We start from the raw sequence: 10,623 nt of genomic DNA, 5'->3' as shown, positions 1-10,623 counted from the left end.
CATTTGATCCAATCAAAAAAGAGCTTTCATGGGAGGTAGGTTCATGAGGAAATTGTCACAATCACGTGGTTATGTGAATCTAACGTAACTTTAAACAATTTTAGATCGGTAAAGTACAATCTTAGACTTCGTCACCTAACATCAAAGGAAATGTAAGTAAAACTTGTTTTTGTTTTAAGTTTTGCCCGTCTCAGTTGATTAACAGACGTCTTGCCATGTTTTTCAAGAAAATATTTTCAAATTTTTTGCATGCAGAGCAAGATCTCCCTTCACAACATTTTTTGCTCACGAAGTACAGTAAGGTCGATCTTGCCAGTAACCATTCCTTGGTCACAAAGTAAGGTCGATCTTCACAGGTCGCTATCACTGTAGTTATATTCTTAAATTGTATTCTCTTTTCGGATAATTGGTACTATCCCCCTTCCACTTTGGTATTCAACTTTAAAGATCTGATTTCCTACCATAGTTAAACAACTTGGTGATGCGAGAATCGCTCTGATCTTTTTATGAAACTGCTCTCGTTTCATTTCGTCTTATGTTACTTGTCGTCAAATTTTTGCTGTATGTTGGTTTTCTGTAGTTTATTGCTTCTTATCATAATCTTTGTTTATTTTTCTTGTTTTTTTTATGAAAAGAATTAATGTATATCGCCATAATCTTTTAATGTCTTTCCTTTTGTCTAATTTCCAATGTTTATATTTCAGATATCTTTAAAAAGCGATGTTCCACCTTCGTAAGAAACACCAACTGAATTCGTAAGTGGTTTTTTACTGAGTAACGTATATAAAACCAGTTATAATTGGATGATATACTAAAATAATTCCCAAACCAAACGTTCTCTACGATACAACGTTAACATAACTTCCCTCAGACATGATTTATTTATCAATATTCCTTAATCATAAACATGCAACGGCCTGCAACAGTACCATCGTAAATTTGTAGAAACTCGTCTCCCTTTTGCCTTCTTTCATCGGTAGCATTCTTTTCTTTAGTTAAATTTAAAAATACAGTACCGCTCGCGTATTTGTTAACATACGCTAGGCGTATGACACGCGTATGATACGAAAAGGATTAGCGTATGATACGAGAACCATTAGCGTATGATACGAGAACGATTAGCGTATGATACGAAAAGGATACGCGTATGATACGAAAAGGATACGCGTATGATGAGCGTATAATGCGTGAACGATAAGCGTACGTATGATACGAGGATGAAACGCTGTGATACTTGATAGAACTTTGTTCATCGTAATAAGCGGCACTATGGTGACATATAGATGTCATCAATATACACTTAAGAAATTTTCACCATGAAGGAGTTAAAAGGAACAATAAAGCAACTGGGTTTTTATAAATGATACCATTCAAGTTCATGTATGTTATGCATCCATAAATTTTGGGTTGCTTTAGTTTCAATGAAATGTGCTTATCTCACGTCGTATCTAAGTATACATATGACTCATCAATGACGTATATAGTTTGTGACACATCCTATGAAAACGGAAAGTCATTGTGATTAGTTTGTTTTGAGATTCATTCAAAGTTGCGTGTGCTATAAACATAAGAAACGACACACTAACAATTGCTTTGTAGCAAAATAATGACATAAAAAAGTGTCAGTATACTCTCAAGATATTTTATTCACGAAATAGTTTAAAGGCACGATATAGCAAAAGAATTTTTTAATAGATGATCTTATATATACATGTATATGTTATGCATTAATAAATTTTGGGTTGCTTTTTCAATGAGCTGCGATTGTCTCACGTCGTATCTAAGTATACATATGACTCATCAATGACATAGCTGAATAGTTTGTGACACATTCTTATATAAAAACGGAAACTAATTGTGATAACATAAGTCATGGTTTTTTGAAAAACTATATTGAAGAAAAACTTCAGTATCTAAAGGGTTAAGTTTAGGACATGGAAGCAAGAACACTATCACAAATCGAAACCAAACTATATTGAAACCATATACGAGAATATTAAGAAAGTAATACGGGTATGACACGAGTACGACATGCGTATAAAATGAAACGATACGCGTATGATACGAGAAGGATACGCGTATGATACGAGAACGATACGCGTATGATACGAGAACGATACGCGTATGATACGAGAACGATACGCGTATGATACGAGAACGATACGCGTATGATACGAGAACGATACGCGTATGACACGCGTATCATACGCCAAATTATGTTAACAAATACGCGAGCGGTACTGCATATTCATTTGCCGCTTTGGGATTGAAAGTCGGTAGACTGGATGTACATGGGAGATAGGGACAGTTTGCATGGTTTGTTGTGTATGTAGGGGTACACTTTGCATGGTTTGATGTGTATGTAGGGGTACACTTTGCATGGTTTGTTGTGTATGTAGGGGTACACTTTGCATGGTTTGTTGTGTATGTAGGGGTACACTTTGCATGGTTTGTTGTGTACGTAGGGTACACTTTGCATGGTTTGATGTGTATCTAGGGGTACACTTTGCATGGTTTGTTGTGTATGTAGGGTACACTTTGCATGGTTTGTTGTGTATGTAGGGGTACACTTTGCATGGTTCGATGTGTATGTAGGGGTACACTTTGCATGGTTTGTTGTACAAATTGGTGTACATTTTAATCTTGAACAGATGACTTTAGTCCAACTAATGTTATATGGTTTCTGATGTAATTTAGAACTACAAGCTATGAAAGGAGTCAAAGACACAACAGCTGGACGGTATAAGATAAGAACGTAAAATTTTGTTGAATAAAAGCACATCACAACATTTACGCATGGTTAACAATTCGCGAATCTCCTTCCTAATCCTTCGACAAAACAAATTTTGATTAGCTTTCAAAAAGATAATTCAAGTTGTTGTGTTTTTAAACATGTATGCATGTTTGACAAAAAAATGTATCGTTAACTGGGACTGCAGTGGCAATTGAACTTTACCATGGAAGAAAAAAGCAAAGTTGTGAATGCAATCTTCAACTACATTGAACTATAAAAATGCGTCAATGCAGCAAATACTGTACACGCAAAGAAGTTATGTTATATTGCAGCACGTTATATTCAGAGAAAAATTTCACTTGGAGCAACTGTGCAGTCACTGTGAGTGCAGTGTACAATGTTAAAAAGGGAACCGTTCTAAATGTAGAAGGGAGGAAAAATCTGACTTGTTAAAGTTATTAGTAGTTTTTAACACCAAATGGAAATCAAGCTTTAGAGAGTTTGTTCCCACCAGCTGAAAATTTTGTACATTTTGCCAAAAACTTTAGCATGGTTTGTTATTCAATATTGCTTCGATTCTTGTTATTTTTCTAGTGTTACATGGCTGCTTGAAGCATATGGAGTTGCTGGTCCGAACAAGAAATTTGCATTCCACTATTCAACGTGGCTTCAATTCTTTCCGTTTTTCTGGTGTTACTTGGGTACTTAGAGCGTATGGATTTCCTTAACGTATGTAAAGTTTTGATTCTCGTTTATGATACATAGCGTACCCAAGTCTCAATTGGGTGTTGTTTCTAAGTTTCTAAGAGCTTTTTCTATCAAAATTTTATTTGTTGTCAACATTTCTAATTATGTTCTTCCTGAAAATGAATTTCTGTCTGCTGAAACCGATCATTCAGTTTATCAACTTGCTGTCTCATCCACAAAAAATGCTAAAAGATCATACAAGGCAGCTGCATGGCAGTTTTGAATATCATACGATTTTTACAATGTTTTATTGAATTTTCAATTTCAGGAAATTTGATTGGTAGTCTTGACGGTCGTTAAGGATTTAGCTGCAAACATTGGCTCATAGGTCCTGCCAATAGAGGTTTTATCTCGTTTGAGAGGAAGAAAGTTTTAGAGAAAAGTCGCATTGAAAAGTAAGTTTCCCAGTTAAATCGCAGCATTAATTGTAGTTTTGAACATATTTAGAAAAATTCAAAATACATCAGTGACACAATAAAATTGTAGTGAGCCTGTGGGAACATAAAATACTCGCGATTTGATATCATTTATATTGGTTTGTTAGTTTTATATGACAAAACAGAACATACGTGAGTGTCTACACTGTAGTGACAAAGCACATGAAATACCAAAAAAACTGTAAAGTTTTTGAAACGTGAAGAAAGCGTCATGATTTTTAGCAAGTTGCTATGCCACAATTGTGTAACTTTAATCAGTTTTGTTTTAATTGTTGCTATATATCGTATTTACTCATACTTTTCTCTAAAATGAATGTTTTATCGCTATAATAGTAATATAGGAGTCGTAGTTGACATCAAAAAGTGCATTTTTAATTTTCTACCATTGTAAGAGTTCTAAATTTGTATTTTTGTGGTTTGTGTCACAAGCAATGTTTACTGCCAACCAACTACCAAAGTTGAAAGCTAACACTGGTATTATCCATTCTCACCCATTTCCATGTACAACACTATTCATTCATTTTCAACAGTTTTAAAAGACAATTTCAAAAATTGTGAGTCTCATATAAACCAAATGTTTTTAATGCCCTTCCTCTCTCACTTAACTCGCGTTTCTGGAACTATTACTGTTATCGCACGCTAGTCGTGTTCACTCCTGCCCTTTGAAATGAGCAGGACAGCTTATATAAATGCTTGAAATAGACTGCGCTTCTATCGCCTAATATTCCGGTGCCTGCTTTTTATTGGCATTTTAATACTTAGTACGACTTTTACTGGTTAGTACTGCCATTTGAAATCGGTAGACCACCGACCAACGCTTGTAAGTGTATAGTAATTACTAAAAGCATACTACGTTTTGTCTGTGCTATTTATTTTTATAAAATATTTTATAGTGTTTTTCAAGAAAGTAACTGTAAAAGATCCTATGTCACTATTCATTTCCTATAAAAAACAGATACTAACCAGCTGCTAACAAAATATATCTCATATTTCACATAAAGAATTGTTCTTGAAATTGATTAAGTATGGACGAAATCCCAATGTCGAGGTCAAACATGTAGACAATGTACGTGTGATAATCTCTGAGGAGTTTTGCATCGGTAGAGGAAGTGATGGAACCCGTGTTTATCTGGGACTGAAAAAGGATGGTTACGGCAGAGCAGTGAAACGAATACGTCGAGATAACCGCATCACAATTGCCAAGAAAGAAAAGGAAATCTTGAACGAATTCAACGCAAAGGAGTCGAAATATGTTGTGAAATATTACTACTTGAAGAGGAGACTGAAATAGACTATGTCTATTTGATACTAGACCTATGTGAAGAATCGTTGGAGAGTTTTGTGGAATCTTCTACATTGCAGGATCTTCAAAAATCTCTTCCCAAAATTCTCAGACAAATTTTAAAAGGATTAGCTGATCTTCACTGCGACCCATGTCCTATTCTTCATCGGGATTTAAAGCCTTCCAATGTTCTTCGACGCTATTCTGTTTGATCGATTTAGAACGCAGGAATGTTGGCTTATTTGGTGCAACAAAAGGGAAGCATCGTTTTGGAACTGAAGACTGTAGACTACAAAACATATGAGATGGAAATCATGTTGGTTTGGACGAAATAAAGGATGCAGTTTTCCTAGACCTTTTGTTATGGATGCTACAACTAAAACCAGAAGACAGGCCATCAGCCAACGATGCGTTAAAACATCCTTATCTACAATCCAATGAGGAAAAGTTTGACATGCTGTGTGATGTTGGGAACCAACCAGAGATAAAACAATCGCAATGTCAAAATTCACATGTTCGTAAGCAGTTGGATTGTCATTCAAAATGGATGGAGCTTATCGACAATTAAGTATTAGAAGATTTCACAACCTTTTAAAATAGTAACAGAAAAGTTAATTATGAGTCGTCATGGGCAAGTTGTTTAAGATTTATGCGAAACGTTGGCCAGCATTGGAAGAACAACCCTCGTCCACATCTATCGCCATATGTTAAAGAAGGCAACTATAAAAAGTACTTTTTGCAATATTTTCCCGATCTTCGTCTTCGTGTGCATAAAATCATAAGGTCAACTGAATGGAAAACAAGACCTGATCTCAAGAAACATTTTACCTGTAAGTCATAAAAATAATTTTCCTTTTTCAAAGACATTACTAAATTAGGCTTCCATGATGATATAAATATCCCCGATTTAATTTTCATGCACACTCAAGGAAGTATATCAAGGAAGACAACTATAAAGAGTATTTCATGCAACGTTTTCCCGAACTTCCTCTTCTGGTGCACAAAATTATTAGATCGACTGACTGGAAAACAAGACCTAAATTGCAAAAACGTTTTACCTGTAAGCTATTCAAATAATACCCCATTTTTACAACTTAGCCATGTTTGAGTTCCATGCATAATAACATACTTCTCTGTCACATTGAACTTTTTTTTCTACTCTTTAAGATGTATGTTTTAAGTATTGTATAAATGTTTTCAACCTTCTCAACGTTAAGTAAAATTAAGTTCTATATTTTTTCGTTGGAAACGTTTTTAGGAAACATAAATCCTGTGAAAATTGAAGGAAGGCAATGGAAAGAAATTTGAAGATATTATTGACAACCATAATCTTGATGGAAAATAAAGTATAACAAACTTTTAACTAATCATGTGCCACTTTCAAATTGTTAATTTGAGCAACGACCAAGAAATTGGTTCATAAAGTCATATCAAGGATTACTTGCATGTATAGTCACTGAAGTATGGATTATTAATTAACTTAAATTCGATCATATATGTATGTAAAGGTCTTAATTGATGTAGGACGTGAATGCATGAAAAGCAATTAGGGAAATGTTGTATTAATTATAGTCGTAGAGCATCTTGCAAATAAATGTAACTTTTGTTATACATTTCGTCATAAAAGTTGAATATGTTAAGGACATGTACATCTTCTCTATTTCAAGCTGGAAAAAATTATTAAAGCGAGTCGTATAGGGTAGCCGTAAGTATGTTTACAAAAGTTAAGGTGTTTTAAAGAAAATTCTTATGCTCCACTGTTATTTGGTTATCACAACATTACCGTACACTAAACATGGTTACTCTGGGTCATCTGATGTCTTCCACGTATATTTAGAGATATATTTCAGGAAAAAAAGATTGGAGAAGTATTTTAGGTCGCTCTGTTTGTGATTATTTCTTTGAAGCTCAAAGAAAGGTTAATGAATTTATGTGTAAATTGTTGGTGATTGACAATTGTTTGTTGGTGCTTGTTTGGTTGAGAAGTTTAAAGTTACTCTAATGAGCAGTTGCTATTATAGATTCGCCTCACAAAAGTGCATCTACGCAGATCAAATCAACTATCGTCATTCATTTTAAGGTCACGAAGACATTCCTCCAGTAATTGCAACAGGATTTGGTTATCTGTCATGATCTCTTATTTTTTTCTGTTGTGGAAAATGAAAGTTTGTGTTTCTTTAAAATGATCGATTGATATTGCTTATTTATGTTTATTTTGAACCCATTGCTTCTAATTGAAAGAGATTGATTGCCAGTCTTGATTGCAAGAATACAGCATATATTGCAAGGAAATGTTATCATTCAATGTTTCCAGAAACTGTGTTATTTCCTTTGATTAAACTTAACTTTGTATTCATGCAGGCTTTATAAATGTCATCTCCAAATCTTCGTCTTACTGAAAATGCTGTTACATGTTACATTTTTCATGTTGCATGAGGCATTGTATCATATCTACAGTAAACATTACAAGAAATGTACATTCGTTCTAGATTTGACAACGATTCTAGTGATTATTTCCAAAATTGCTTGTAACTTGCGACTTGTATCGTGAGCGTTTTGTTTTGGAGACTTTCTATATGTGATCTCTCCAGTGGATCCATCTTTTCTCAGTGCCTCGTTCTTCGATTTCTTCCTGTCTCGACAATACTCGACCTAAACCATCATAAACAAAATTAAATTCATAGCCGCGTAAATTACCTTTTTGTAACAGCTGTTTTAATAATGGTTTTTCAAAACAGGCAGCGTCACAAATAGCACCTGCTATGACAGCGCCTTTTTGTTAAACTGCTACACTTTTCTCTCCACAGGATCTTCCTTCTTATGTGACGACTGATTCCTTATCTATCTGCTAAAGACTGCTTCTCACAGAGATAGACGTCTTCAGATACTGTTTTCATAAGTTGTTGAAACATGTCTAAAATTTTATGAAGTTGTTTTTGAAACTGTCAGAAATGACGCATCGATTTTAAGACTGACATAAAGAGAGAAAACTGCGTGTCAGTTTTCAATTTAAATACTAATGATTGAAATTTCTAAATAAACATGGCAATTTATTAAACGTTTCTATTTCAGGGAATTCCATTGGTAAACGACCGTCGTCATGGATTTACCTGCAAACGTTTATTCATAATTCCCGACACTCGCAAAGTTACATCATTTGTCAGGAAGACGTTTTACAACGAAGACAAATTTAAAAAGTAAGTTTTATTAATAAATATCGACTAAAGAAGAATTATAGGATATACAAAATACTCTAGTTCAACTTTAGAGACATAGTAAAAATATGAATACTCATGGTTTAGAATAAGTCTTTCTTATTTCCTCCGCCAAGTGTTTATTCGTTTTTTAATTTGATATGACAAAACAGACGATACATGAACAATTTTATTCATATGGCTTTGAATTGGTCATTGGAAATGTATTGTTTTCCCATAATTTTCTTAAGACGAACATCGTCCATCAAAGCCATGTGATTGGAGATCAGTGGCTTATCTGTAAGTTTACCAGACTTTGTTATTTTGTATTCTTTACATGATTAAAGGCTGATATTCTTTAAAAATACTTTAGTTTGTGATTTCTTTTAGGGTGTATATATTAACAGCGTTAAGAAAATTATATTGCATCAGACGTTAATTTTCATTGCCGAAAGTTTGTGTATGTAACTTATTTATATCTCCCTGTACAAATACTCCGATTTAGTATAGAAGTAAAGATTTTCTACCCATCAAGCAAAAAAACATAAAGTTTGTAGGCAGTAACTATACGGACTTAAACAATTCTATAGCATTAGAGTGTTTTTTTTTTGCTGCGTTTTTAGTCACAACTTAACTTTCATACATACAGAATCTCGACAGTGTTATATTTAACGTATTCACGATGCTTTAGCTTTGTTAGCGTGTATACTTTCTCTTCTTTATGACAATTTTATGAACTACGTTGGCGGAAGTGGACACGCAAGCAAATTGTATTATGAAGAATATAATTCTTGAGAAAACTGTTCTTGATGTTGTCTAAATTAATTTTTTCATTTATGATATGTATATAAACCATTTTGCATTGATACTTTAAACATTGTCATTCATGAACATTTTCATGAAATGATTTAACAAGAAACGATTGCTTGTCTTCGATTAGCTCATCGTATAACTGAAAATGTCGGAAATGTCTTGTCCTATGTCAGATACTTCTGTATATCAAACATAATTCTGTATATCGAACATTATTTGGATTTTCCAGCATTTGAATTAAATTAGTCCCTTCAAGTTTGCATCATTACCTATATTCGGGGGGGGGGAGCGCATAATTTCAGTCTACTCTATGTTCTAAATAGTAGCTATATTCCAATAGTCTTTGTGAACGCTATTTAAATTACAATTATTGCAAATATTGAGGATTATCGATGATCGACTTCATATATACGTTAATGTTTGAAAAACGAAAGAAATAAAAGTTACCGGTTCATTAAATGCATCATGCTAAGCAAAACAAGAATGATGAGAATATTAAAATGACGTGTTCTCTCGAAGTCGGATATGAATGCAATATGAATACGATATGAATAATTTATATTTTTATTAATTATCTTTTATTTTATGGCAAAGAAATGTATTGCAACGCAGCTTTTAACAGATTTTACACTGTCTTAAAGCTTTTGTTTGAGCTAAATTGATTTAATCTTTATCTCTACATCTGCATTCTTCCAAATTATCATTTTCCTATCCATTGACGATAATGACGATATTGAAAGTCATATTTATCGTTCAAATGATCATGATGTTTTTAAATTGTTGTTAAGTTTCGATTGTTTTCATAAAGTTGGCAAGTCTTTGAACACGCATGGTTTGTTGAAAATGTTGTTAAGTGTGTGTTGTTTTTATAGACTTACAGGAAAATTTTGCTGTCTAAAGTTAGCAAATTTTTGAACTAGCATGGTTTATTAAAAAAAAACAAAGACTAACATCAGTGGCGTAGCTAGACTAAAACAACTAGTCGTGCTGTTGTGATTGTAAACATGAATTACTAAAATGATTGGTGCTAACATAAGTCGGTGGTGTCATTATGGTTGATGCACTCCGAGAAATTTTAAAATCGATCACATCTGAATTCTCAAATCATTTTACATTTCAAATCAAATCAAAGCAAATCATTAATTTATTTCAACTAAATAATTTTTTTGAAATAGCTGTTTCGCCCAATGTCAGGGCTCATCAGCATGCCTAGGAATTACAAATGCCATTTACATCATAGATCAATAACAAATGGTTAACTTGTGAATCCGGCATGGACAGCGTTGTAAAAAGCTGAATGAGCAATCTGGTTTTCAGGCGCCAGAAACTCGACTTTCACACCTTTGCATGAAAACAAAAATGTTCGGTTAGACAAGGGAGACTTTTTGGAACATTTCATGGAGATACAATTGCTCA

General features: G+C 33.6%; 1 protein-coding gene and 1 long non-coding RNA gene across 3 annotated transcripts in view; both read left to right on the top strand.

Annotated features, from left to right (window-relative positions):
* Positions 1 to 10,623, top strand: part of LOC124455575 — a 156,514-nt gene that overhangs the window by 40,510 nt on the left and 105,381 nt on the right. The gene's annotated exons all lie outside the window — the stretch shown is intronic.
* On the top strand, positions 6,103 to 6,811 carry LOC124455608. The gene is made up of 2 exons (XR_006951936.1): positions 6,103 to 6,260; positions 6,459 to 6,811. It is a non-coding gene; the product is annotated as an uncharacterized LOC124455608 (long non-coding RNA).

Source organism: Xenia sp. Carnegie-2017, unplaced genomic scaffold (genome assembly GCF_021976095.1).
Source record: "Xenia sp. Carnegie-2017 unplaced genomic scaffold, XeniaSp_v1 HiC_scaffold_4, whole genome shotgun sequence".
Taxonomy (NCBI): Eukaryota; Metazoa; Cnidaria; class Anthozoa; order Malacalcyonacea; family Xeniidae; genus Xenia; species Xenia sp. Carnegie-2017.
This window is presented reverse-complemented; position numbering and strand designations above follow the sequence as displayed.